Here is a 26,245-nt window from a genome sequence, read left to right as displayed (position 1 = left end):
TAACACAACTCAACACCAACCACTCCCCCAGTGAATCCGTAATAACACAACTCAACACCAACCACTCCCCCAGTGAATCCGCAATAACACAACTCAACACCAACCACTCCCCCAGTGAATCCGCAATAACACAACTCAACACCAACCACTCCCCCAGTGAATCCGCTATCGATTATTACCTGAATATAATATCTTACAAAGCAAATGTCATTTGCTCTCATATATGCCGGAAATGTATTCAGGAGAAGCAGAAGTGCTGAAAATTGCCGGCACACTGAGCAGGAACAGAGATGCTCCTGTTTTGACTCGGCACAAATATTAATAGTTCATTCAATGGCGATGAATGCAGGTCAGAGGCTCGGAATGTCTCTGTTAATATATTACATTGATTAACACTAAAAGGCCGGCTGGGAATCCTGCGGAGAGTAATTCACCTCCTGCCCCCCTTTAGAATACACTGGGATTTGTCAAAAAGGCTACTAAAAGTAAATCTAATAAAATAAACGATCAACTGAATTGGGTTAAAGTTATTGAGTAAGCATTTTTTCATGGACTTTGCAAACTGATGTCAAAAAGTTTACCAGAACCCAGCCAGGAGTCGAACCTGTAATTTTCTGATCCGTAGTCCGACGCGTTATCCATTGCGCTATAGGATCCTGCCGCCAGGTTGGATCGGAGTCAGGGTTGAATTTGGCGGCAATGTAAAACACACCAATGCTGTTACCAGCGTGCGAGGTCATTCCCGAAAAAACGAAAGTATGAGCTGCCAGTTCTGGAATCGCGTCTAGCATCTGTTTGTGGGGAAATACAGTTGGTGAATGGCCAGGCTTGGACAATAAACAGGTCAGCCAGCTTATTGAATAGTAAGAAATCTTACAACACCAGGTTAAAGTCCAACAGGTTTGTTTCAAATCACTAGCTTTCGGAGCACTGCTCCTTCCTCAGGTGAATGGAGGAAGGAGCCTGAGGAAGGAGATGCGCTCCGAAAGCTAGTATTTGACACAAACATGTTGGACTTTAACCTGGTGTTGTAAGCCTTCTTTCCTTAAAAATGGTTGTGGAACCCACCTCTTTACACACCCGATGAAGGAGCTGTGCTCTTACAACACCAGGTTAAAGACCAACAGGACATAAAACAATAAGATTTAAGTTTGGAAATTCCCAGCTCCTTTCTGTCTGCAGGTATTTCCCGCTCTGAGCTGCACAATGCGCAACAAACCACACGGATTAAACTAACTTTTATTTCCTGTCCGTTCAACTGGTGTCGGTGGCGGCGATGTTTATGGACAAACTGCAGGCTCTGAGTATGTTTGCCCTGCTGCATTTATTCCCCCAGAACTGACACTCTCATTTTCTGTTTTCATCAAATGTCCGTACGGTGTAAAGTTGTGATGATGTCCACCAGAGGGCGACATGGTCACACGTTTCCTCCTTATCAAATACCCGCCACAATATTCACCTTCAGGTTCTGACTCAGTCAATGCTCCCTCTCTGTTTTCAAATATAGGAACAGATAAAATAGAAGCAGAAGTTGGCGATTCGGCCCCTTCAGGCTGCTCTGCCATTCAATAAGATGTGGAGATGCCGGCGTTGGATTGGGGTGGGCACAGTAAGAAGTCTTACAACACCAGGTTAAAGACCAACAGGTTTGTTTCGAATCACTAGCTTTCGGAGCACTGCTCCTTCATCGGGTGTGTAAAGAGGTGGGTTCCACAACCATTTTTATGGAAAGAAGTCTTACAACACCAGGTTAAAGTCCAACATGTTTGTTTCAAATACTAGCTTTCGGAGCACAGCTCCTTCCTCAGGCTCCTTCCTCCATTCACCTGAGGAAGGAGCAGTGCTCCGAAAGCTAGTGTTTGAAACAAACATGTTGGATTTTAACCTGGTGTTGTAAGTTTCTTACTATTCAACAAGCTGGCTGACCTGTTTGTGTTTCGAATTCCACATTCCCATCATGCAAACATACGAAATAAGATTCTGTGATACTGAATATTCTGTTTTCTAGAATGATACAGCACATGTTCAGAGTTCGAAAGAAGCTCAACAAACACTCGAGGAACAGCAGCGCCTCTTTCCACTGGGCTCAATACAGCGTTCACACTCAGAGTGTGGTCAACAGTCTCACACTGTAAATGCTGCCCCCATTCTGTGTGCCCTTACATCGCAGATTTGGGTTTGAATCTTGTTTCCACTTGTTCTTTGTGTCCGGGCGGCAGTTGTTGATCAATCTGCCATTGACAGCTCCTCCAGACACATCTTTTGTTTCGTTGTTTCTTCCATTGCTCTGACAGAGAGCTGGCACAGACACGGCAGCCCGAATGGCCTCATTCTGTGGTGTAATTATACTCTGATTCGATGCTAACCTCACCCTGTGGCCAGGGAACCCTTGGCCTTTTCTCATTTAATATCTCCTGACTTGCCCCCCAACAGAGCCCTTTCCTGTTGTTCTGGTTGCTCCCTCCGGGATTTCACTTGCTTCTAATTTTCCACATTTCTAACCTGTCCCGGTTTTAATGGTAGGTCATGGAGGTGAAAAATGAATTTTGTTTCCCTGTCCACAAATGCTGCCTGACTTCCTGAGTTTTCCCAGCATTTTCCGCAGATATCTGATTGGCTGTGGATGGCAATGAGAGTATCTTTTGGTTCAATCAACTCCTTATTACCGGCTCGTTGGTCTACGGGTAAGATTCTCGCTTCGGGGTTTGTGCTGCACGAAAATGTGAGAGGTCCCGGGTTCAAATCGCAAACGAGCCCTTTGACGTTGTTTCTTATTGTCCAAGCAACACGTTTTCTCCATTTCTTTCCGGCGCAGACGGCGGGATTCATTCACATTGGGTTTGCTTTGAGAAGCTGAGCTCACGCTGCAGGGAACCAATACGTTCCCGAGAAAACCAACACATTTTCGAAAAGCTTGACTATGTGAGTGGACATTCCCTTATCTCCATTCACTAATCCAGGTGACTCCATGGTGGTGGATTCAGGCGTCTGTCTGTTTCATTTGATTCATTCGGGGATGTGAACCTCGCTGGCTGCTCCAGGATTTATTACCCAGAATTATTCGCTATTGAGAAGGTGGTGGTGAGCTGCTTCTTGAACCTCTGCAGTCCATTGGTGTAGGTACACCCACAGTGCTGTTAGGGAGGGAGTTCCAGGATTATTTCCCAGTGACAGTGAAGGCACAGCCGATATATTTCCAAGTAACAATAATCTTAATTATTGTCACAAGTAATCTTACATTAACAATGCAATGAAGTTACTGTGAAAATGGGCAGGATGGGGAGCGGCTGGGAAGGGAACTTTCAGGGTGTCGGGGTCTTGGGTTTGAAAGGCGCTGTCTAAAATGCCTTTGGTGAGTTCCTGCACCCATCCAGGCAAGTGGAGAGTATTCCACCACGCTCCTGACTTGTGCCTTGTAGATGGTGGACAGGTTTTGTGGGGTTAGGAGGTGAGTTACTCGCTGCACGAGCCCAGCCTCTGACCTGCATTTGTCGCCATTGAACGAATTTGTGGCGAGTCAAAATAGGAGCATCTGTGCCCCTGCTCAGTGTGCCGGGAATTTTCAGCACTTCTGCTTCTCCTGAATGCATTTTGAGGTACATGTCAGAGCAAGTGACACATGCTTGAAAGTTATTATATTCAGGTAATATTGGACAGTGGATTCACTGGGGGAGTGGCTGGTGGTTGAATAGTGTAATTGGCTCCAGACCAGTGAAGCAGAGAACCAGGCTGGAGCTCTGGGGACACGCGGCAGATTAACTCAGCGACTCAATTCAAGGGCAATTCGGGATGGGTGTAAATGAATAATGAAAATGTCAATCATGTAACTTTTCCACACACGGAAATGAATGGGGTTTGATAATGTTTCTGTGCGGGTTTAAACCGAGGGCCTTTATGTGTGAAGCTAACATGATAATCACTACACTGCAGAAACAGGGAACAGCGCTCAGCGCACTGACCGAGAATAGTAAACTGTGCGTCGTTATTGCACTGAAGAACCTTCTATTGTCAGAGTACTATTCGACTGAAAACTTAGACAAGTGGCGGAGAAGTTGATCTGATATTAGAATCGTAAAATGTCCGCAAATTAGAAAACCATTCAGAATTAACACGTGTGAACTCGGACTCATTTCTGCCAGTCTCCATCGCAGAGTACTTTGCATGGTATCATTTGAAACTTTGCGGGTGTAAGGTAATGTATTCGCTTAACTATTGAACAACGTAAGAAGTCTTACAACACCAGGTTAAAGTCAAACAGGTTTGTTTCAATGTCACTAGCTTTCGGAGCGCTGCTCCTTCCTCAGGTGAATGAAGAGGTATGTTCCAGAAACATATATATAGACAGATTCAAAGATGCCAGCCAAATTGATTGAACAACAAATAGCAAGGATACAACTCATCTGCAAATTTAGACGAGTCACGTCAATAATGTGTCGAACAAGGGACATTCCCGTCACCATTGTCCCCTTCCCCCCACCTGAGCAATCTGCTCCCTGTTTCTACTGTCCTTTGGCTCCCTGCTTACCTATGTTCTGCCATTAACACACTCTAATCTCTTAATGCGCCACTATCAGCACCTTTCTTAGCCTTGATCACCGCCTTTTGCATTCCCTTTGTCTTTCCTTCCAAGACATCACAGTCATCCTCCACCTATCGCTGGCCCTCTATCCAGCTCCAATGTCCCCCCCCCCCCCCCCCCCCCGCCCCCCTCCACACGCCACAGTCTAAATCTGACCCATTTCCAGTTCTCCAGCTTTGACAAAGATTCATCCAGACTGGAAACGACAGCTGCCATCTCGCTCCACAGAGGCTGTCAGACCTGCTGAGATTGTCCAGTATTTGCGTTTCTGATTCAGATTCCAGCATCCGCAGTAAGTTGCTTTTATTGTACATTTAGACATGTTTGAAATGGTGATTAAAAATGTTCACCTGCATCTGTAAACCCATTAAATTCAGTTGTGCATGAACAAAATGCTAATATGTGAACTGTGTCAAAATGGGAACATCTTTTTTCTTCTCATTGCGTCCTGAACATTCAGGTAATATTCAGTTTCGAAATTAGTTTGTGCAAACTTTCCTCACAATAAATGAGACAGATGTCACAACTTTAAAAAAAAAAATTTAGGAATACCGAATTAATTTTTTTCCAATTAAGGGGCAATTTAGCGTGGCCAATCCACCTAACCCGCACATTTTTGGGTCGTGGGAGCGAAACCCACGCAGACACGGGGAGAATGTGCAAACTCCACACGGACAGTGACCCGGGGCCAGGATCGAACCCCAGTAAATGTCTCAACTGACAAATTGCCGATTAATTGGGAAAATGAATTGGGTACACAACATTAAAAAAAAAATGTTTTATTACTCCAAACTTAATACTATTTGAAAGTAATGCCCTGATTTGAAATCCAGACTCTGAAATATAGAACATTGAATTGCAAACAGGAATGACAGAGAAAATAAATCGAATCACTGGGTACTACAAGTTGCCTTGTGTTCATTTGAGATTAAACTCAGACAGCTTTTAAACACAATGAAATACCATCACACGTCAGAGATTTGAGAATGATATGTTTATTATATTTGACCCTCCTTAGGCAGCACAGTGGTTAGCATTGCTGCCTCACAGCGTCGAGGTCCCAGGTTCGATCCTGCCCTGGGTCACTGTCCGTGTGGAGTTGACACATTCTACCTGTGTTTGCGTGGGTCTCACCCCCACGATATGCAGAGTAGGTGGATTGGCCACACTAAATTGCCCCTAAAATTGGAAAAAAAATAATTGGGTACTCTAAAAAAATATTTTTAAAACTTTATTTGACCCTCTTTGTTCTGGGTGTGAAACATTCTGCAGCCTCAATCCCGTTCATGTATAAGAAAGGAGGGGTGACAGCAAATCCACGCTGAGCCTGGATTTCCTCATCTCCCTGAGTGGCTTTTCCGGTTTCTCCATCATTAAGGCCGAATTGTTCAAAAAGATGGTTCAGTTAAGTCTCTGGCTTTTCCCCTAATTCAGTTACAGTATCGTTTTTGTCTGTCCTTTTGAGTACACAATATTATAAGACATCCTTCAATCAGGCCTGTTGCATTTGCTGCTCCCAATGCGATTTACTCTACATTGGAGAGATTAAATGCCGACTGGGTCACCGCTTTGCAGAACACCGTCGCTCCATCCACAAACTGAAGGCAGACCCTCCTGTCACTTGTTATTTCAACTCACTGTCCTGCTCTCATGTCCGATCTTGGCCTGCTGCAATGTCCCCCTGAAGTCCAGCCCAAAGCCGAGGAACAGCCCCTCATCCTCCGATTAGACATGTTACAGCCTTGCGGGCTTACCGTCTGTTCAACAACTTCAGACTGTGAACCCTCTCCTCCCCCTTCACCACCTTCCACTGATCTGTTTTCCCCATAACATTGCCCCCAGCTCCTGAGCAATCAGCTCCCTGTTCCTACTGTCCTTTGACACACTGCTTACCTTTGTTCTGCCATTAACACATTCTAATATCGGAATGCGACACTATTCGCAGCCTTTTTAGCCTTGATCACCGAAATTTACATTCCCTTTGTCTTTCCATCTAAACATCTTTGTCCGGCCATCTATCCAGCCCCAATGATCCACTCCCCTGCCCCCCCGCCCCCCCCCCCCCCTCTCTACCCCCAACAGTATAAATCTGAATCAAAGCAAATTACTGCGGATGCTGGAATCTGAAACGAAAGAGAAAATGCAGGAAAATCTCAGGAGCTCTGGCGACATCTGTAGGCAGACGTGGGCAGCACAGTAGCACAAGTGATTAACACTGTGGCTTCACAGAGCCAGGGCCCCAGTTTGGATTCCCCGCTGGGTCACTGTCTGCGTGGAGCCTGCACGTTCTCCCCATGTCTGCGTGGGTTTCCTCCGGGTGCTCCGGTTTCCTCCCACAGTCCAAAGATGTGCAGGTTAGGTGAATTGGCCATGATTGATTTGATGATTCTATGATAAAATGACCTTCGTGACCAAAAAGGATAGGAGGGGTTATCGGGTTACGGGGATAGGGTGGAAGTGAGGCCTTAAGTGAGTCGGTGCAGACTCGATGGGACGAATGGCCTCCTTCTGCACTGTATGTTCCATGTTCTGTCTATAGGGAGAGAAAAGAGCTAACGTTTCGAGCCCAATGGCTCTTTGCCTTTGACAAAGACATTGGACTTCCTACAGATGCTGCCAGACCTGCTGAGATTGTCCAGCATTTTCTCTTTCTCTTCAGTATAAATCTGACCCAATCTCCAGTTCTGCAGCTTTGACAAAGAGTCACCCAGACCCGGAACGACAGCTGCCATCTCGTTCCACAGAGACTGGCAGACCTGCTGAGATTGTCCAGTATTTTCTGTTTTCGTTTCAGATTGAAGCATCCGCGGTAAGTTGCTTTTATCTTACTGTTAGCCATGTATTTAAGACCGACATAGATAGGTTGTTGATTAATAAGGGGATCAGGGACTTCCGGGTGCGGCGATGACCAGCTGAGTCGCACGTTTCGGCAGCTCCCTGTGAAACGGACTTTTGGGCTCTTGATAGGAGCCCCAACGGCAATTTTGACGGCTAAAAACACTGTGCGGTAAACCAGAAGGGAATCCCCCCCGATACGGATGGAAAAAGGAGGAGAGAGTGGCCAGATTGCATTGGATCCTTTAGAACAGCGGCAAGGAAGGCAAGCAAAAACCAAGATGGCGTCGGAAGGTGGCAGTTTAACATGGGGCCCTGAACAACAAGAGTTCTTGAAATTTCATAGATTTCATAGAATTTACAGTGCAGAAGGAGGCCATTCGGCCCATCGAGTCTGCACCGGCTCTTGGAAAGAGCACCCTACCGGGGCCCACACCTCCACCCTATCCCCATAACCCCGTAACCACACCCAACACTAAGCGCAATTTTGGACACTAAGGACAATTTAACATGGCCAATCCACCTAACCTGCACATCTTTGGACTGTGGGAGGAAACCGGAGCACCCAGAGGAAACCCACGCACACATGGGGAGGACGTGCAGACTCCGCACAGACAGTGACCCAAGCCAGGAATCGAACCTGGGACCCTGGAGCTGTGAAGCAATTGTGCTATCCACTATGCTACCGTGCTGCCCGTGAAATGCTGTGTGGAAGAGATAAAAAAGGAAATGAAGAAAGAGCTGTTGGACCCGATACTACAGGCGATCGAAGGGCTAAAGGAGGAACAAAAGACCCAGGAGCGGGAGCTTCGGGTCGTGAAGGCAAAGGCAGCCGAGAATGAGGACGATATACAGGGCCTGGTGGTGAAGACGGAGACGCAGGAGGCACATCAGAAACGATGTGTGGAAAGGTTGGAGGCACTGGAAAACAACGCAAGGAGGAACAACCTGAGGATTCTTGGTCTTCCTGAAGGTGTGGAGGGAGCGGACGTCGGGGCATATGTGAGCACGATGCTGCACTCGTTAATGGGAGCGGAGGCCCCGGCGGGTCCGTTGGAGGTGGAGGGAGCATACCGAGTGATGGCGCGAGGACCGAGAGCAGGAGAAATTCCCAGAGCCATAGTGGTGAGATTCCTCCGTTTTAAGGATAGAGAAATGGTCCTTAGATGGGCGAAGAAAACTCGGAGCAGTAAATGGGAGAACGCGGTGATCGGCGTTTATCAAGACTGGAGTGCGGAGGTGGCGAGAAGGAGGGCGAGCTTTAATCAGGCCAAGGCGGTGCTTCATAAAAAGAAGATAAAATTTGGAATGCTGCAACCGGCAAGACTGTGGGTCACATATCGAGGGAGGCACCACTACTTTGAGACGGCGGATGAAGCGTGGACTTTTATTGTGGAAGAAAAACTGGAATGAGCGGGTTATTAAAAAGAACGTTCGAACAAAGTGGTGGGGCGAATGTGGGGGGCAAAGAGGGGTTTTATGTACTAATCCTGCGATGTGGTAACTTTTCTCTCTCCCACAGGTGGTGATGGGGGGAGGAGGGGAGGTGGAGGAGATGGGGCGTTGGTCATTGGGGGCGGGGCCAAGGGAGAAGCGCGGGCTTGGTTCCCGCGCTATGATAATCATGGCGGGAATAGAGAAGCAGGAAGGAGGGGGCGTCGCACGGTGCGAGCCGAGGTCACGGGGGGAAGCCGAGGTCAGCCAGAGTTTGCTGACTTCTGGGAGCAACATGGGGGGAGTAATTACGCTAGCGGGGGATCTAGCGGGGGGGGGGGTGGGAGGGGGGAATTACTGGGTTGCTGCTGCTGGGGAGAGGGGGGAGCTGGTATGGGAGAGGATGGGCGGGGGGCACCGCCTGGGGGAGATACAGCTGCGTGGGAACTGGGTGAGGAGCTGGAAAAAGGTGATGGCTAATCGACAAGGGGGGGGGGTAGGAAGCCCCCCAACTCGGCTGATCACGTGGAACGTGAGAGGGCTGAACGGGCCGATAAAGAGGGCACGGGTACTCGCACACCTTAAGAAACTTAAGGCGGATGTGGTTATGTTACAGGAAACGCACCTGAAACTGATAGACCAGGTTAGGCTACGCAAAGGATGGGTGGGGCAGGTGTTCCATTCGGGGCTAGATCCGAAAAACAGGGGGGTGGCTATATTAGTGGGGAAGCGGGTAATGATCGAGGCAAAGACTATAGTGGCGGATAACGGGGGCAGATACGTGATGGTGAGTGGCAAACTACAGGGGGAGACGGTGGTTTTGGTAAACGTATATGCCCCGAACTGGGATGATGCCAGTTTTATGAGGCGGATGCTAGGACGCATTCCGGACCTAGAGATGGGAAAGCTGATAATGGGGAGAGATTTTAATACGGTGTTGGAACCAGGGCTGGATAGTTCGAAGTCCAGGACTGGAAGGAGGCCGGCAGCAGCCAAGGCGCTTAAAGATTTTATGGAGCAGATGGGAGGTGTAGACCCGTGGAGATTTAGCAGACCTAGGAGTAAGGAGTTCTCGTTTTTCTCCTATGTCCATAAAGTCTACTCGCGAATAGACTTTTTTGTGCTGGGTAGGGCATTGATCCCGAAGGTGAGGGGAACGGAGTATACGGCTATAGCCATTTCGGATCACGCTCCACACTGGGTGGACTTGGAGATAGGGGAGGAAACAGGAGGGCGCCCACCCTGGAGAATGGACATGGGACTAATGGCAGATGAGGGGGTGTGTCTAAGGGTGAGGGGGTGCATTGAAAGGTACTTGGAACTCAATGATAGTGGGGAGGTCCAGGTGGGAGTGGTCTGGGAGGCGTTGAAGGCGGTGGTTAGAGGGGAGCTGATATCAATAAGGGCACATAAAGGGAAGCAGGAGAGTAAGGAATGGGAGCGGTTGCTGCAAGAACTTTTGAGGGTGGACAGACAATATGCGGAAGCACCGGAGGAGGGACTGTACAGGGAAAGGCAAAGGCTACATGTAGAATTTGACTTGCTGACTACAGGCACTGCAGAGGCACAATGGAGGAAGGCACAGGGTGTACAGTACGAATATGGGGAGAAGGCGAGCAGGTTGCTGGCACACCAATTGAGGAAAAGGGGAGCAGCGAGGGAAATAGGGGGAGTGAGGGATGAGGAAGGGGAGATGGAGCGGGGAGCGGAGAGAGTGAATGGAGTGTTCAAGACATTTTATAAAAAATTATATGAAGTTCAACCCCCGGATGGGAGGGAGAGAATGATGGGCTTCTTGGATCGGCTGGAATTCCCCAAGGTGGAAGAGCAGGAAAGGGTGGGAATGGGAGCACAGATCGAGGTAGAAGAAGTGGTGAAAGGAATTAGGAGCATGCAGGCGGGAAAGGCCCCGGGACCGGATGGATTCCCAGTCGAATTCTATAGAAAATATGTGGATTTGCTCGCCCCGGTACTGACGAGGACCTTTAATGAGGCAAAGGAAAGGGGACAACTGCCCCCGACTATGTCTGAAGCAACGATATCGCTTCTCTTAAAGAAGGAAAAGGACCCGCTACAATGCGGGTCCTATAGACCTATTTCCCTCCTAAATGTAGATGCCAAGGTCCTGGCCAAGGTAATGGCAATGAGAATAGAGGAATGTGTCCCGGGGGTGGTCCACGAGGACCAAACTGGGTTTGTGAAGGGGAGACAGCTGAACACGAATATACGGAGGTTGTTAGGGGTAATGATGATGGCCCCACCAGAGGGAGAAACGGAGATAGTAGTGGCGATGGATGCCGAGAAAGCATTTGATAGAGTGGAGTGGGATTATTTGTGGGAGGTGTTGAGGAGATTTGGTTTTGGAGAGGGGTATGTTAGATGGGTGCAGCTGTTGTATAGGGCCCCAGTGGCGAGCGTGGTCACGAATGGACGGGGATCTGCATATTTTCGGCTCCATAGAGGGACAAGGCAGGGATGCCCTCTGTCCCCATTATTGTTTGCACTGGCGATTGAGCCCCTGGCGATAGCGTTGAGGGGTTCCAAGAAGTGGAGGGGAATACTTAGGGGAGGAGAAGAGCACCGGGTATCTTTGTATGCGGACGATTTGCTACTATACGTGGCGGACCCGGCGGAGGGGATGCCAGAAATAATGCGGATACTTGGGGAGTTTGGGGATTTTTCAGGGTATAAATTGAACATGGGGAAAAGTGAGTTGTTTGTGGTGCATCCAGGGGAGCAGAGTAGAGAAATAGAGGACCTACCGCTGAGGAAGGTAACAAGGGACTTTCGTTACCTGGGGATCCAGATAGCTAAGAATTGGGGCACATTGCATAGGTTAAATTTAACGCGGTTGGTGGAACAGATGGAGGAGGATTTCAAGAGATGGGATATGGTATCCCTGTCAATGGCAGGGAGGGTGCAGGCGGTTAAGATGGTGGTCCTCCCGAGATTCCTCTTTGTGTTTCAGTGCCTCCCGGTGGTGATCACGAAGGCTTTTTTAAAAAGGATTGAAAAGAGCATCATGGGTTTTGTGTGGGCCGGGAAGACCCCGAGAGTGAGGAAGGGATTCTTACAGCGTAGCAGGGATAGGGGGGGGCTGGCACTACCGAGCCTAAGTGAGTATTATTGGGCCGCTAATATTTCAATGGTGAGTAAGTGGATGGGAGAGGAGGAGGGAGCGGCGTGGAAGAGATTAGAGAGGGCGTCCTGTAGGGGGACTAGCCTACAGGCTATGGTGACAGCCCCATTGCCGTTCTCACCGAGGAGCTACACCACAAGCCCGGTGGTGGTGGCTACACTGAAGATTTGGGGACAGTGGAGACGGCATAGGGGAAAGACTGGAGCCTTGGGGGGGTCCCCGATAAGAAACAACCATAGGTTTGCCCCGGGGGGAATGGATGGGGGATATGGAATGTGGCAAAGAGCAGGAATAACGCAACTGAAAGATCTGTTTGTGGATGGGAAGTTCGCGAGTCTGGGAGCGCTGACCGAGAAATATGGGTTGCCCCAAGGGAATGCATTCAGGTATATGCAACTGAGGGCTTTTGCGAGGCAACAGGTGAGGGAATTCCCGCAGCTCCCGACACAAGAGGTGCAGGACAGAGTGATCTCAAAGACATGGGTGGGGGATGGTAAGGTGTCAGATATATATAGGGAAATGAGGGACGAAGGGGAGACTATGGTAGATGAACTAAAAGGGAAATGGGAAGAAGAGCTGGGGGAGGAGATCGAGGAGGGGCTGTGGGCAGACGCCCTAAGCAGGGTAAACTCGTCGTCCTCGTGTGCCAGGCTAAGCCTGATTCAGTTTAAGGTATTACACAGGGCACATATGACTGGAGCACGGCTCAGTAAATTTTTTGGGGTGGAGGATAGGTGTGCGAGGTGCTCGAGAAGCCCAGCGAATCATACCCATATGTTTTGGTCATGCCCGGCACTACAGAGGTTTTGGATGGGGGTGACAAAGGTGCTTTCAAAAGTAGTAGGAGTCCGGGTCGAACCAAGCTGGGGGTTGGCTATATTTGGGGTTGCACAAGAGCCGGGAGTGCAGGAGGCGAGAGAGGCTGATGTTTTGGCCTTTGCGTCCCTAGTAGCCCGGCGCAGGATATTGCTAATGTGGAAAGAAGCCAAGCCCCCGGGGGTGGAGACCTGGATAAATGACATGGCAGGGTTTATAAAGCTAGAGCGGATTAAGTTCGTCCTAAGGGGGTCGGCTCAAGGGTTCACCAGGCGGTGGCAACCGTTCGTCGAATACCTCGCAGAAAGATAGACGGAATGGGAAAAAGAAGGCAGCAGCAGCAGCCCAGGATCGGGTGTGGGGGGGGGGAGGGGGGTGGTGGGGGGGGGGGGAGAGGAGGAACCAGAAGGACTCTCAGGGTTGTTCATATATACTGTATAGTATGTATAGGTCGTTGCTACAGATAATTATATATTGGACTGTTAAATTATATTTTTGGAGAGTGTTACTTGTGACAAGGCAGTTGCCAATTAGGGCTAGTTTTCATTTTTGTTATTTATTATTTATTCATTTTTTGTTTATAAAATAGGTCATTGTTATTTGTGTTGTTATAATATTGTGTAAAGGATGCACAATGTACTGTGTTGGTTGACCAAAAATTTTCAATAAAATATTTAATAAAAAAAAAAATAAAAAAATAAGGGGATCAGGGATTACAGGGAGAAGGCGGAGAATGGGGATTAGAAAAATATCAGCCCTGTTTGCGCATTTTTCCTGTCTCTGCATGGGTTTCACCCCCACAACCCAAAGATGTGCAGCACAGGTGGATTGGCCATGTTAAATTGCCCCTTAATTGGAAAAAATGAATTGGCACTCTAAATTTTAAAAACAAAGACCCCCCCTCATCCTTCTAAACTCTAACGAGTACAGATCCAGAGTCCTCACCCATTCCTCATACGACAAGCTCCTCATTCCAGGGATCATTCTTGTAAACCTCCTTTGGACCCTTTCCAAGGCCAGCACATCCTTCCTTAGATACAGGGCCCAAAACTGGTCACAATACTCCAAATGGGATCTGACAAGAGCATTATATTGCTTCCGAAGTACATCCCTGCTCTTGTATTCCAGCTCTCTTGACATGAATGCTAACATTGCATTTGTCTTCCTAACTGCCCACTGAACCTGCGCGTTAACCTTAAGAGAATCATGAACAAGGACTCACAAGTGCATTTGTGCTTCTGATTTCCTAAGCATTTCCCCATTTAGAAAATAGTCTATGCCTCCATTCCTCCTTCCAAAGTGCATAACCTCACACTTTTCAAATACTACTTCCTCAATACTACTTGTCCCTCTACAGATCTTTGTATCATCTGCAAACTTACAGTGCCTCCAGATCATTAATGTATATTGTGAAAAGTTGTGGTCCCAGCACAGACCCCTGAGGCACACCACTAGTCACCGGCTGCCATCCTGAAAAAGACCTCTTTATGCCCATTTTCTGCCAGTCAGCCACTCTATCCATGTCAGGATCTTACCCTTAACACCATGGGCTCTTAACATAGTTAACAGTCTCCTATGCGGCACCTTGTCAAAGGCCTTCTAGAAATCTAACTTCCTTGTTACCTCCTCAAAGAACTCTTAACAGATTTGTCAGACATGACCTCCCTTTGACAAAGCCGTGTTGACTCAGTCCTATTTTATCATGCACTTCCAGGTACGTGCAATCTCATCTTTAATAATGGACTCTATATTACCAAAGACCAAAGTCAGGCTAACCGGCCTAGAATTTCCCATCTTCTGCCTCCCTCATTTCTTAAACAGCGGTGTTACATTAGCCACTTTCCAGTCCTCTGGGACACTTCCTGCCTTCAGTGATTCATGAAAGATCACCACCAATGCCCCCACAATCTCCTCAGCTATCCCTTTTAGGACCCTGGGATGTAATCCAACTGGTCCAGGTGATTTATCCACCTTCAGACCTTTCAGTTTATCGTGAACCTTCTCCTCAGTGATGGCCACTGCACTCACCTCTGCCTCCTGATTCTCCTGGAGCTCTGGCATTTCACAGGTGTATCCCACCATGAAGACTGATGGAAAGTAACGATTCAGTTACTCTGTCATTTTTTTTGTTTCCTATTATTACTTCTCCTGCCACATTGTCCAGTGGTCGAATGTCTATTTTTGCCTCCCTCTTAACTTTTACATATTGAAAGGCATATATATACCTTTTATATATTGAAAAATACTCTTCCTATCTTCTTTTATATTACTTGCTAGCTTGCACTCATATTTCATCTTCTCTCCACTTATTGCTTTTTTAGTTGTCCTCTGCTCGCTTTTAAAGGATTCCCAATCCTCTGGCTTCCCACTAATCCTCACCACTTTGTATGCTTTTTCGTTTGCTTTTATGCTGTCCTTGACTTCCCTCGTCAACCATGGATGCCTTGTTCTCCCTTCAGCATGTTTTCTCCTCCTTGGGATGAATTTCTGTAGTGCCTAAATCAAGTCTGCCTAATTACACATCACCAAATCTAGAATTGTCTGGTCCCTTGTATGCTCTGTTAAAAGCTGCTCCAAAATTGAAGGAGCTGGGAGTGAAGTATGGGCTGGAGCAGGGGGAAATATTTAGATACATGCAGGTTTGAGACTTTGCCAGAAAGGAGATACAGAGCTTCCGAGTAGAGCCAGCTTCCACATTGCTGGAGGAGGTGCTGATGACAGGGGGGCTGGAGAAAGGGGGTAGTATCAATGTTTTACGGGGCTATTTTGGAGGAGGATAAGGCTGCACTAGAAGGGATCAAGGCAAAGTGGGAGGAAGAGTTGGGAGTGGGTATGGAGATGGGGTTCTGGTATGAGATGCTGTAGAGGGTGAACGCCTCCACCTCGTGTGCGAGGTTGGGGCTGACACAGCTGAAGGTGGTGTATAGAGCATACCTTACAAGGGTGAGGATGAGCCGGCTCTTTGAGGGGGTAGAAGATGTGTGTGAACATTGAGGGGGAGGCCCCGCAAACCACGTTCATATGTTTTGGTCCTGTCCAAAGCTAGGGGAGTACTGGAAGGAGGTTTTTAGGGTAATCTCTAAACTGGTGCACGTGAATCTGGACCCGGGTCCTCGGGAGGCCATATTCGGGGTGTCAGACCAGCCAGCATTGGAAACGGGCGCGGAGGCAGATGTTGTAGCCTTTGCCTTATTGATCACCCAAAGACGGATCCTGTTAGGGTGGAGACCAACCTCTCCACCTTGTGCCCTGGCACTGCCGGGGGTGGGGGTGGTACCTGCAGGAATTCGTGACTCTTGAAAAGGTCAAATTTGAACTGAGGGGAAAGGGTTCTACAATTCATGGCCGTTATTCATTGTGCACTTTTGAGAATTGGATTACATCGAACATTAGTGGGTTTGGGGCAGAGGGACTATGTGCGTTAATGGTGACTATAGGTGATTCCTGATTCTTTTTTGTCATTTGTTAGAGGGATGGCAGGGAAGGGAGTGCAATGTTCCTCCTGCAGGATGTTTGAGGTGAGGGATGCCGTTAGTGTCCCTGCTGATTTTACCTGCAGGAAGTGCTGCCATCTCCAGCTCCTCCAAGACCGAGTTAGGGAACTGGAGCTGGAGTTGGAAGAACTTCGGATCATTCGGGAGGCAGAGGGGGTCATAGATAGCAACTTCAGGGAATTAGTTACACCAAAGATTGGAGATAGATGGGTAACTGTAAGAGGGACTGGGAAAAAGCAGTCAGTGCAGGGATCCCCTGCGGTCGTTGCCCTGAGAAACAAGTATACCGTTTTGGATACTTGTGGGGGGGGGACTTACCAGGGGTAAGCCATGGGGTACGGGCCTCTGGCACGGAGTCTGTCCCTATTGCTCAGAAGGGACGGGGGGAGAGGAGCAGAGCATTACTAATTGGGGACTCGATAGTCAGGGGCACAGATAGGAGATTTTGTGGGAGCGTGAAGACTCACGTTTGGTATGTTGCCTCCCAGGTGCAAGGGTACGTGATGTCTCGGATCGTATTTTCCGGGTCCTTAAGGGGGAGGGGGAGCAGCCCCAAGTCGTGGTCCACATTGGCACTAACGACATAGGTAGGAAAGGGGATAAGGATGTCAGACAGGCTTTCAGGGAGCTAGGATGGAAGCTCAGAACTAGAACAAACAGTTGTTATCTCTGGGTTGTTGCCCGTGCCACGTGATAGTGAGATGAGGAATAGGGAGAGAGAGCAATTAAACACGTGGCTACAGGGATGGTGCAGGCGGGAGGGATTCAGATTTCTGGATAACTGGGGCTCTTTCTGGGGAAGGTGGGACCTCTACAGACAGGATGGTCTACATCTGAACCTGAGGGGCACAAATATCCTGGGGGGGAGTTAGTGCTCTTTGGGGGGGTTTAAACTAATGCAGCAGGGGCATGGGAACCTGGATTGTAGTTTTAGGGTAAGGGAGAATGAGAGTATAGAGGTCAGGAGCTCAGATTTGACGTCGCAGGAGGGGGCCAGTGTTCAGGTAGGTGGTTTGAAGTGTGTCTACTTTAATGCCAGGAGTATACGAAATAAGGTAGGGGAACTGGCAGCATGGGTTGGTACCTGGGACTTCGATGTTGTGGCCATTTCGGAGACATGGATAGAGCAGGGACAGGAATGGATGTTGCAGGTTCCGTGGTTTAGGTGTTTTAGTAAGCTCAGAGAAGGAGGCAAAAGAGGGGGAGGTGTGGCGCTGCTAGTCAAGAGCAGTATTACGGTGGCGGAGAGGATGCTAGATGGGGGCTCATCTTCCGAGGTAGTATGGGCTGAGGTTAGAAACATGAAAGGAGAGGTCACACTGTTGGGAGTCTTCTATAGGCCTCCAAATAGTTCTAGGGATGTAGAGGAAAGGATGGCGAGGATGATCCTGGATAAGAGCGAAAGTAACAGGGTAGTTATTATGGGAGACTTTAACTTTCCAAATATTGACTGGAAAAGGTGTAGTTCGAGTACATTAGATGGGTCGTTTTTTGTACAGTGTGTGCAGGAGGGTTTCCTGACACAGTTTGTTGACAGGCCAACAAGAGGCGAGGCCACATTGGATTTGGTTTTGGGTAATGAACCAGGCCAGGTGTTGGATTTGGAGGTAGGTGAGCACTTTGGGGACAGTTACCACAATTCGGTGACGTTTACGTTAAGGATGGAAAGGGATAAGTATACACCGCAGGGCAAGAGTTATAGCTGGGGGAAGGGAAATTATGATGCCATTAGACGTGACTTGGGGGGGATAAGGTGGAGAAGTAGGCTGCAAGTGTTGGACACACTGGATAAGTGGAGCTTGTTCAAGGATCAGCTACTGCGTGTTCTTGATAAGTATGTACCGGTCAGGCAGGGAGGAAGGTGCCGAGCGAGGGAACCGTGGTTTACCAAAGAAGTGGAATCTCTTGTTAAGAGGAAGAAGGAGGCCTATGTGAAGATGAGGTGTGAAGTTTCGGTTGGGGCGATGGATAGTTACAAGGTAGCGAGGAAGGACCTAAAGAGAGAGCTAAGACGAGCAAGGAGGGGACATGAGAAGTATTTGGCAGGAAGGATCAGGGAAAACCCAAAAGCTTTCTATAGGTATGTCAGGAATAAGCGAATGACTAGGGACAGAGTAGGACCAGTCAAGGACAGGGATGGGAAGTTGTGTGTAGAGTCTGAAGAGATAGGCGAGATACTAAATGAATATTTTTTGTCAGTATTCACTCAGGAAAAAGATAATGTTGTGGAGGAGAATGCTGAGCTCCAGGTAAATAGATTAGATGGCATTGAGGTACGTAGGGAAGAGGTGTTGGCAATTCTGGACAGGCTGAAAATAGATAAGTCCCCGGGACCTGATGGGATTTATCCTAGGATTCTCTGGGAGGCCAGGGAAGAGATTGCTGGACCATTGGCTTTGATTTTTATAGTACGAATAGCATGGATAGAGGATTGGTTAATTAATAGAAAGCAAAGAGTGGGGATTAATGGGTGTTTCTCTGGTTGACAATCAGTAGCTAGTGGTGTCCCTCAGGGATCAGTGTTGGGCCCACAACTGGTCACAATTTACATAGATGATTTGGAGTTGGGGACCAAGGGCAATGTGTCCAAGTTTGCAGACGACACTAAGATAAGTGGTAAAGCAAAAAGTGCAGAGGATACTGGAAGTCTGCAGAGGGATTTGGATAGGCTAAGTGAATGGGCTAGGGTCTGGCAGATGGAATACAATGTTGACAAATGTGAGGTTATCCATTTTGGTAGGAATAACAGCAAAAGGGATTATCATTTAAATGATAAAATATTAAAACATGCTGCTGTGCAGAGAGACCTGGGTGTGCTAGTGCATGAGTCGCAAAAAGTTGGTTTACAGGTGCAACAGGTGATTAAGAAGGCAAATGGAATTTTGTCCTTCATTGCGAGAGGGTTGGAGTTTAAGACTAGGGAGGTTCTGTTGCAATTGTGTACGGTGTTAGTGAGGCCACACCTGGGGTATTGTGTTCAGTTTTGGTCTGCTTACTTCAGAAAGGACAGTACGAAGTCTTACAACACCAGGTTAAAGTCCAACAGATGTGTTTCGATGTCACTAGCTTTCGGAGCGCTGCTCCTTCCTCAGGTGAATGAAGAGGTATGTTCCAGAACTACATATATAGACAAATTCAAAGATGCCAAACAATGCTTGCAATGCGACCATTAGCAGGTGATTAAATCTTTACAGATCCAGAGATGGGGTAACCCCAGGTTAAAGAGGTGTGAATTGTATCAAGCCAGGACAGTTGGTAGGATTTTGCAGGCCAGATGGTGGGGGATGAATGTAATGCGACATGAATCCCAGGTCCCGGTTGAGGCCGCGCTCATGTGTGCGGAACTTGGCTATAAGTTTCTGCTCGGCGATTCTGCGTTGTCGCGGGTCCTGAAGGCCGCCTTGGAGATCACCCGGAGATCAGAGGCTGAATGCCCTTGACTGCTGAAGTGTTCCCCGACTGGAAGGGAACATTCCTGCCTGGTGATTGTTGCGCGATGTCCGTTCATTCGTTGTCGCAGCGTCTGCATGGTCTTGCCAATGTACCACGCTTCGGGACATCCTTTCCTGCAGCGTATGAGGTAGACAACGTTGGCCGAGTCGCACGAGTATGTACCGCATACCTGGTGGGTGGTGTTCTCACGTGTAGTAGTGGTATCCATGTCAATGATCTGGCACGTCTTGCAGAGATTGCCATGACAGGGTTGTGTGGTGTCGTGGTCACTGTTCTGAAGACTGGGTAGCAAACAACCCAGCGGGATATGGCACTCGACTCATCGATCGACAGTTCCATGCGCCACAGCGAAAAACCGGACCGACCTCCTCAGAAGACAAACATGGGACACAACCGACAGAATACCCTTCGTCGTCCAGTACTTCCCCGGAGCGGAGAAACTACGTCATCTTCTTCACAGCCTTCAACACGTCATTGATGACGATGAACATCTTGCCAAGGTCATCCCCACACCCCCACTACTTGCCTTCAAACAACCGCGCAACCTCAAACGAACCATCGTGCGACATGGCCAACGTTGTCTACCTCATACGTTGCAGGAAAGGATGTCCCGAAGCGTGGTACATTGGCAAGACCATGCCGACGCTGCGACAATGAATGAACGGACATCGCGCAACAATCACCAGGCAGGAATGTTCCCTTCCAGTCGGGGAACACTTCAGCAGTCAAGGGCATTCAGCCTCTGATCTCCGGGTAAGCGTTCTCCAAGGCGGCCTTCAGGACCCGCGACAACGCAGAATCGCCGAGCAGAAACTTATAGCCAAGTTCCACACACATGAGTGCGGCCTCAACCGGGACCTGGGATTCATGTTGCATTACATTCATCCCCCACCATCTGGCCTGCAAAATCCCACCAACTGTCCTGGCTTGATACAATTTACACCTCTTTAACCTGGGGTTACCGCATCTCTGGATCTGTAAAGATTTAATCACCTGCTAATGCTCGCATTCCTAGCATTGTTTGGCATCTTTGAATTGTCTATATATGTGTTTCTGGAACAGACCTCTGCATTCACCTGAGGAAGGAGCAGCGCTCCGAAAGCTAGTGACATCGAAACAAACCTGTTGGACTTTAACCTGGTGTTGTAAGACTTCGTACTGTGCTCACCCCAGTCCAACGCCGGCATCTCCACATCTTTGATTTTTATGTCATCATTGGCTACAGGAATAGTGCCAGAGGACTGGAAGATAGCAAATGTGGTCCCTTTGTTCAAAAAGGGGAGCAGAGACAACCCCGGCAACTATAGACCAGTGAGCCTCACGTCTGTAGTGGGTAAAGTCTTGGAGGGGATTATAAGAGAGAAGATTTATAATCATCTAGATAGGAATAATATGATCAGGGATAGTCAGCATGGCTTTGTGAAGGATAGGTCATGCCTCACAAACGTTATCGAGTTCTTTGAGAAGGTGACTGAACAGGTAGACGAGGGTAGAGCAGTTGATGTGGTGTATATGGATTTCAGCAAAGCGTTTGATAAGGTTCCCCACGGTAGGCTATTGCAGAAAATACGGAGGCTGGGGATTGAGGGTGATTTAGAGATGTGGATCAGAAATTGGCTAGCTGAAAGAAGACAGAGGGTGGTGGTTGGTGGGAAATGTTCAGAATGGAGTTCAGTCACAAGTGGAGTACCACAAGGATCTGTTCTGGGGCCGTTGCTGTTTGTCATTTTTATCAATGACCTAGAGGAAGGCGCAGAAGGGTGGGTGAGTAAATTTGCAGACGATACTAAAGTCGGTGGTGTTGTCGATAGTGTGGAAGGATGTAGCAGGTTACAGAGGGATATAGATAAGCTGCAGAGCTGGGCTGAGAGGTGGCAAATGGAGTTTAATGTAGAGAAGTGTGAGGTGATTCACTTTGGAAGGAATAACAGGAATGTGGAATATTTGGCTAATGGTAAAGTTCTTGAAAGTGTGGATGAGCAGAGGGGTCTAGGTGTCCATGTACATAGATCCCTGAAAGTTGCCACCCAGGTTGATAGGGTTGTGACGAAGGCCTATGGAGTGTTGGCCTTTATTGGTAGAGGGATTGAGTTCCGGAGTCAGGAGGTCATGTTGCAGCTGTACAGAACTCTGGTACGGCCGCATTTGGAGTATTGCGTACAGTTCTGGTCACCGCATTATAGGAAGGACGTGGAGGCTTTGGAGCGGGTGCAGAGGAGATTTACCAGGATGTTGCCTGGTATGGAGGGAAAATCTTATGAGGAAAGGCTGATGGACTTGAGGTTGTTTTCGTTGGAGAGAAGAAGGTTAAGAGGAGACTTAATAGAGGCATACAAAATGATCAGGGGGTTGGATAGGGTGGACAGTGAGAGCCTTCTCCCGCGGATGGAAATGGCTGGCACGAGGGGACATAACTTTAAACTGAGGGGTAATAGATATAGGACAGAGGTCAGAGGTAGGTTCTTTACGCAAAGAGTAGTGAGGCCGTGGAATGCCCTACCTGCTACAGTAGTGAACTCGCCAACATTGAGGGCATTTAAAAGTTTATTGGATAAACATATGGATGATAATGGTATAGTGTAGGTTAGATGACTTTTGTTTCGGTGCAACATCGTGGGCCGAAGGGCCTGTACTGCGCTGTATTGTTCTATGGTCTATGTTCTATTTGTTTATGTTACCATGTGGGCTAATGTTTGGGGTTTGGTGGGAGGATGGGATTGTTGTTATTGTTATGGGGATTGACATTACATTCATTACTGATTATTATTTATTGTTGGAATTAAATCTGGGAGAAAACGTGAAAAAGGAGGAATATAAAAAATATTTTTTACAAAAAAGCTGCTCCCCCAAAAACATCTCCCTTTGATATTTCACAAATTACTTTTCTGGGGATCCACTACCAACCTGATTTTCCCAGTCCACCTGCATATTGAAGTCCCCCATCATTATTGTAATATTGCCTTTTTTACGTGCTTTCTCTATCTGAGTGCTGAATTTGGGTGCGTTTGAGTGCTAAAGTGAGAGTTTTGGTGACTGAGGTAGTTGGGTGAGGAGGGAGTAAAGTGCTCCTTTCATTTAATTTCCTACATTTTCTCAAAGAGCGTGAAGGGGGCCGGGAGTTTAAAGAGAGTGCAGCTGACTGGGAGCAGAGTCAGAGGGTGGAGTTCCAGTTGCTCCACAGTGTTATATTCTGTATGGTAAGATGGGATGGAGGCTAGGGCAGTTGCATGCTCCTCCTGCAGGATGTGGGTGGTGAGGGATACCACCGGTGTCCCCGCTGACTATACCTGCGGGAAGTGCACCCAACTCCAGCTCCTCAGAGACCGTGTTAGGGAACTGGAGTTGGATGAACTTTGGATTAACCGGGAGGCAGAGAGGGTAATAGAGAAGAGTTACAGGGAGGTAGCCACACCCAAGGTACAGGACAAGAGTAGCTGGGTTACAGTTAGTGGAAAGAAACGAACGGGCAGACAGTGCAGGGCTCCCTCGTGGCCGTTTCCCTTCAAAACAAGTATACCATTTTGGATGCTGTTGGGGGGTATGACCTACCGGGGAAAGGCCCTAGTGGTCAGGTCTCTGGCACCGAGTCTGGCTCTGGGACTCAGAAGGGAAGCGGGGGGAGAATAGAAAAGCAATAGTGATAGGAGACTCAATGGTTAGGGGAATAGATAGGGGATTTTGTGGGCACGAGCGAGACTCCCAGAAGGTATGTTGCCTCCCGGGTGCCAGGGCCAGGGATGTCTTGGATCGTGTCTTCAGGATCCTTAAGGGTGAGGTTGAGCAGCCAGAAGTCATGGTACACATTGGTACCAACGACGTAGGTAGGAAAAGAGGGGTGGATGTAATAAACCCGTTTCGGGAGTTAGGCTGGAAGTTAGAAGCCAGGACAGACAGAGTTGTCATCTCTGGTTTGTTGCCAGTGCCACGTGATAGCGAGGCTAGGAATAGGGAGAGATTGCAGTTGAACACATGGCTGCAGGAATGGTCTAAGAGGGAGGGCTTCAAGTATTTGGATAATTGGAGTGCATTGTGGGGAAGGTGGGACTTGTACAAGCAGGACGTGTTGGATCCGAACCAGAGGGGCACCAATATCCTAGGAGGGAAGTTTTCTCGTACTCTTCGACATGGTTTAAACTAATTTGGCAGGGGAATGGGAACTGGACCTGTACTCCAGCAACTAAGGTAGCCAATGTTCAGGACGTCAAAGCGCGTAGTGGGGAAGGGAACACTGACAAAGGAGAGTACTTGCAGGCACGGAGATGGGAACAGCTGCAGAAAGGCAGTTTGAGGAGGATCTGCCCACTGAGGTAGTCTGGGTTGAAGTCAGAAATAGGAAAGGAGCCGTCACCTTGTTGGGAGTTTTCCATAAGCCCCCCAATAGTAGCAGAGATGTGGAGAAACAGATTGGGAAACAGATTTTGGAAAGGTGCAGAAGTCACAGGGTAGTAGTCATGGGTGACTTCAACTTCCCAAATATTGAGGGGAAACTCTTTAGATCAATAGTTTGGATCGGGTGGTGTTTGGGCAGTGAGTTCTCCCAGTGAGCCAGAGAAGACAGAGCCAGGAGTGAGACACAGCTAAGAGTGAGTTTGAGAATTTGAATCTAGGTGGGAATTCGAAGCTGGGTGGGGAGGAAGTGCTTTTTATCCCTGGTAAGTGACTGGTAAGTACTGTTTCTGTTTCTTTTCATTGGTATATTTATTTATTTTTTCTTTGTTGTTTTTTTTGTTGAAATTGTAGTTGTTGAAGTTAACCGAAGGTTTAAGGCATGGCTGGAGATCTCAGACCCGTGTCATGCTCCTCATGTGCGATGTGGGAGCTCAGGGACACGTCCACTGTCCCTGGCTCCTTCACGTGCAAGAAGTGTGTCCAGTTGCAGCTCCTGTTAGATCGTTTGACGGCTCAGGAGCTGCGGATGGACTCACTTTGGAGTGTCCGCGATGCTGAGGACGTCATGGATAGTTGGGGACCAAGGGCAATGTGTCCAAGTTTGCAGACGACACTAAGATAAGTGGGAAAGCAAAAAGTGCAGAGGATACTGGAAGTCTGCAGAGGGATTTGGATAGGCTAAGTGAATGGGCTAAAGACACATTCCCAGACCGGCAGATGGAATACATAGATTACATAGATTACATAGAACATACAGTGCAGAAGGAGGCCATTCGGCCCATCGAGTCTGCACCGACCCACATTAATCCCTCACTTCCACCTTATCCCCGCAACCCAATAACCCCTCCCAACCCTTATGGACACTACGGGTAATTTAGCATGGCCAATCCACCTAACCTGCACGTCTTTGGACTGTGGGAGGAAACCGGAGCACCCGGAGGAAACCCAATGTTGACAAATGTGAGGTTATCCATTTTGGTAGGAATAACAGCAAAAGGGATTATTATTTAAATGATAAAATATTAAAACATGCTGCTGTGCAGAGAGACCTGGGTGTGCTAGTGCATGAGTCGCACAAAGTTGGTTTACAGGTGCAACAGGTGATTAAGAAGGCAAATGGAATTTTGACCTTCATTGCTAGAGGGATGGAGTTTAAGACTAGGGAGGTTATGCTGCAATAGTATAAGGTGTTAGTGAGGCCACACCTGGAGTACTGTGTTCAGTTTTGGTCTCCTTACTTGAGAAAGGACGTACTGGTGCTGGAGGGTGTGCAGAGGAGATTCACTATGTTAATCCCAGAGCTGAAGGGGTTGGATTACGAGGAGAGGTTGAGTAGACTGGGACTGTACACGTTGGAATTTAGAAGGATGAGGGGGGATCTTATACAAACATATAAGATTATGAAGGGAATAGATAGGATAGTTGCGGGCAGGTTATTTCCACTAGCGGGTGAAAGCAGAACTAGGGGGCATAGCCTCAGAATAAGGGGAAGTAGATTTAGGACTGAGTTTAGGAGGAACTTCTTCACCAAAAGGGTTGTGAATCTATGGAATTCCTTGCCCAGTGAAGCAGTATAGGCTCCTTCATTAAATGTTTTTAGGATAAAGATAGATAGTTTTTTGAAGAATAAAGGGATTAAGGGTTATGGTGTTCGGGCCGGAGAGTGGAGCTGAGTCCACAAAAGATCAGCCATGATCTCATTGAATGGTGGAGCAGGCTTGAGGGGCCAGATGGCCTACTCCTGCTCTTAGTTCTTAGGTTCTTATGTGTCCAGGAAGCTTTTCTAACACAGTATGTAGATCGTCCGACCAGAGGGGAGGCCATATTGCATTTGGGACTTGGTAATGAACCAGGGCAAGTGACAGATTTGTTAGTGGGGGAGCATTTTGGAGACAGTGACCACAATTCTGTGACTTTCACTTCAGTAATGGAGAGGGATAGGTGCGTGCAACAGGGCAAGTTCACAATTGGGGGAAGGGTAAATACGATGCTGTCAGACAAGAACTGAAGTGCATAAGTTGGGAACATAAGCTGTCAGGAAGGACATAATTGAAATGTGGAGCTTGTTCAAGGAACAGATACTACGTATCGTTGATATGTATGTCC

At 48.0% G+C, this 26,245-nt stretch overlaps 1 protein-coding gene across 6 annotated transcripts in view; it reads left to right on the top strand.

Annotated features, from left to right (window-relative positions):
- The first annotated feature begins 4,770 nt into the window (after positions 1-4,770).
- Positions 4,771-26,245, top strand: part of LOC140418211 (uncharacterized) — a 280,919-nt gene continuing 259,444 nt past the window's right edge. Inside the window, exon 1 of one of the 6 annotated variants that reach the window (XR_011944834.1) lies at positions 4,771-4,871. The gene's annotated coding sequence lies outside the window, so the exon portion shown is untranslated. The remainder of the gene's footprint in view (positions 4,872-26,245) is intronic. The other 5 variants (XR_011944832.1, XM_072501644.1, XR_011944833.1 and 2 more) reach the window with 5 other exon arrangements.

The sequence above is a fragment of the Scyliorhinus torazame genome, chromosome 5 (genome assembly GCF_047496885.1).
Source record: "Scyliorhinus torazame isolate Kashiwa2021f chromosome 5, sScyTor2.1, whole genome shotgun sequence".
Classification (NCBI taxonomy): Eukaryota; Metazoa; Chordata; class Chondrichthyes; order Carcharhiniformes; family Scyliorhinidae; genus Scyliorhinus; species Scyliorhinus torazame.
Note: the sequence above shows the minus strand (reverse complement) of the source record. Positions and strands in the feature narration are given on the sequence as shown.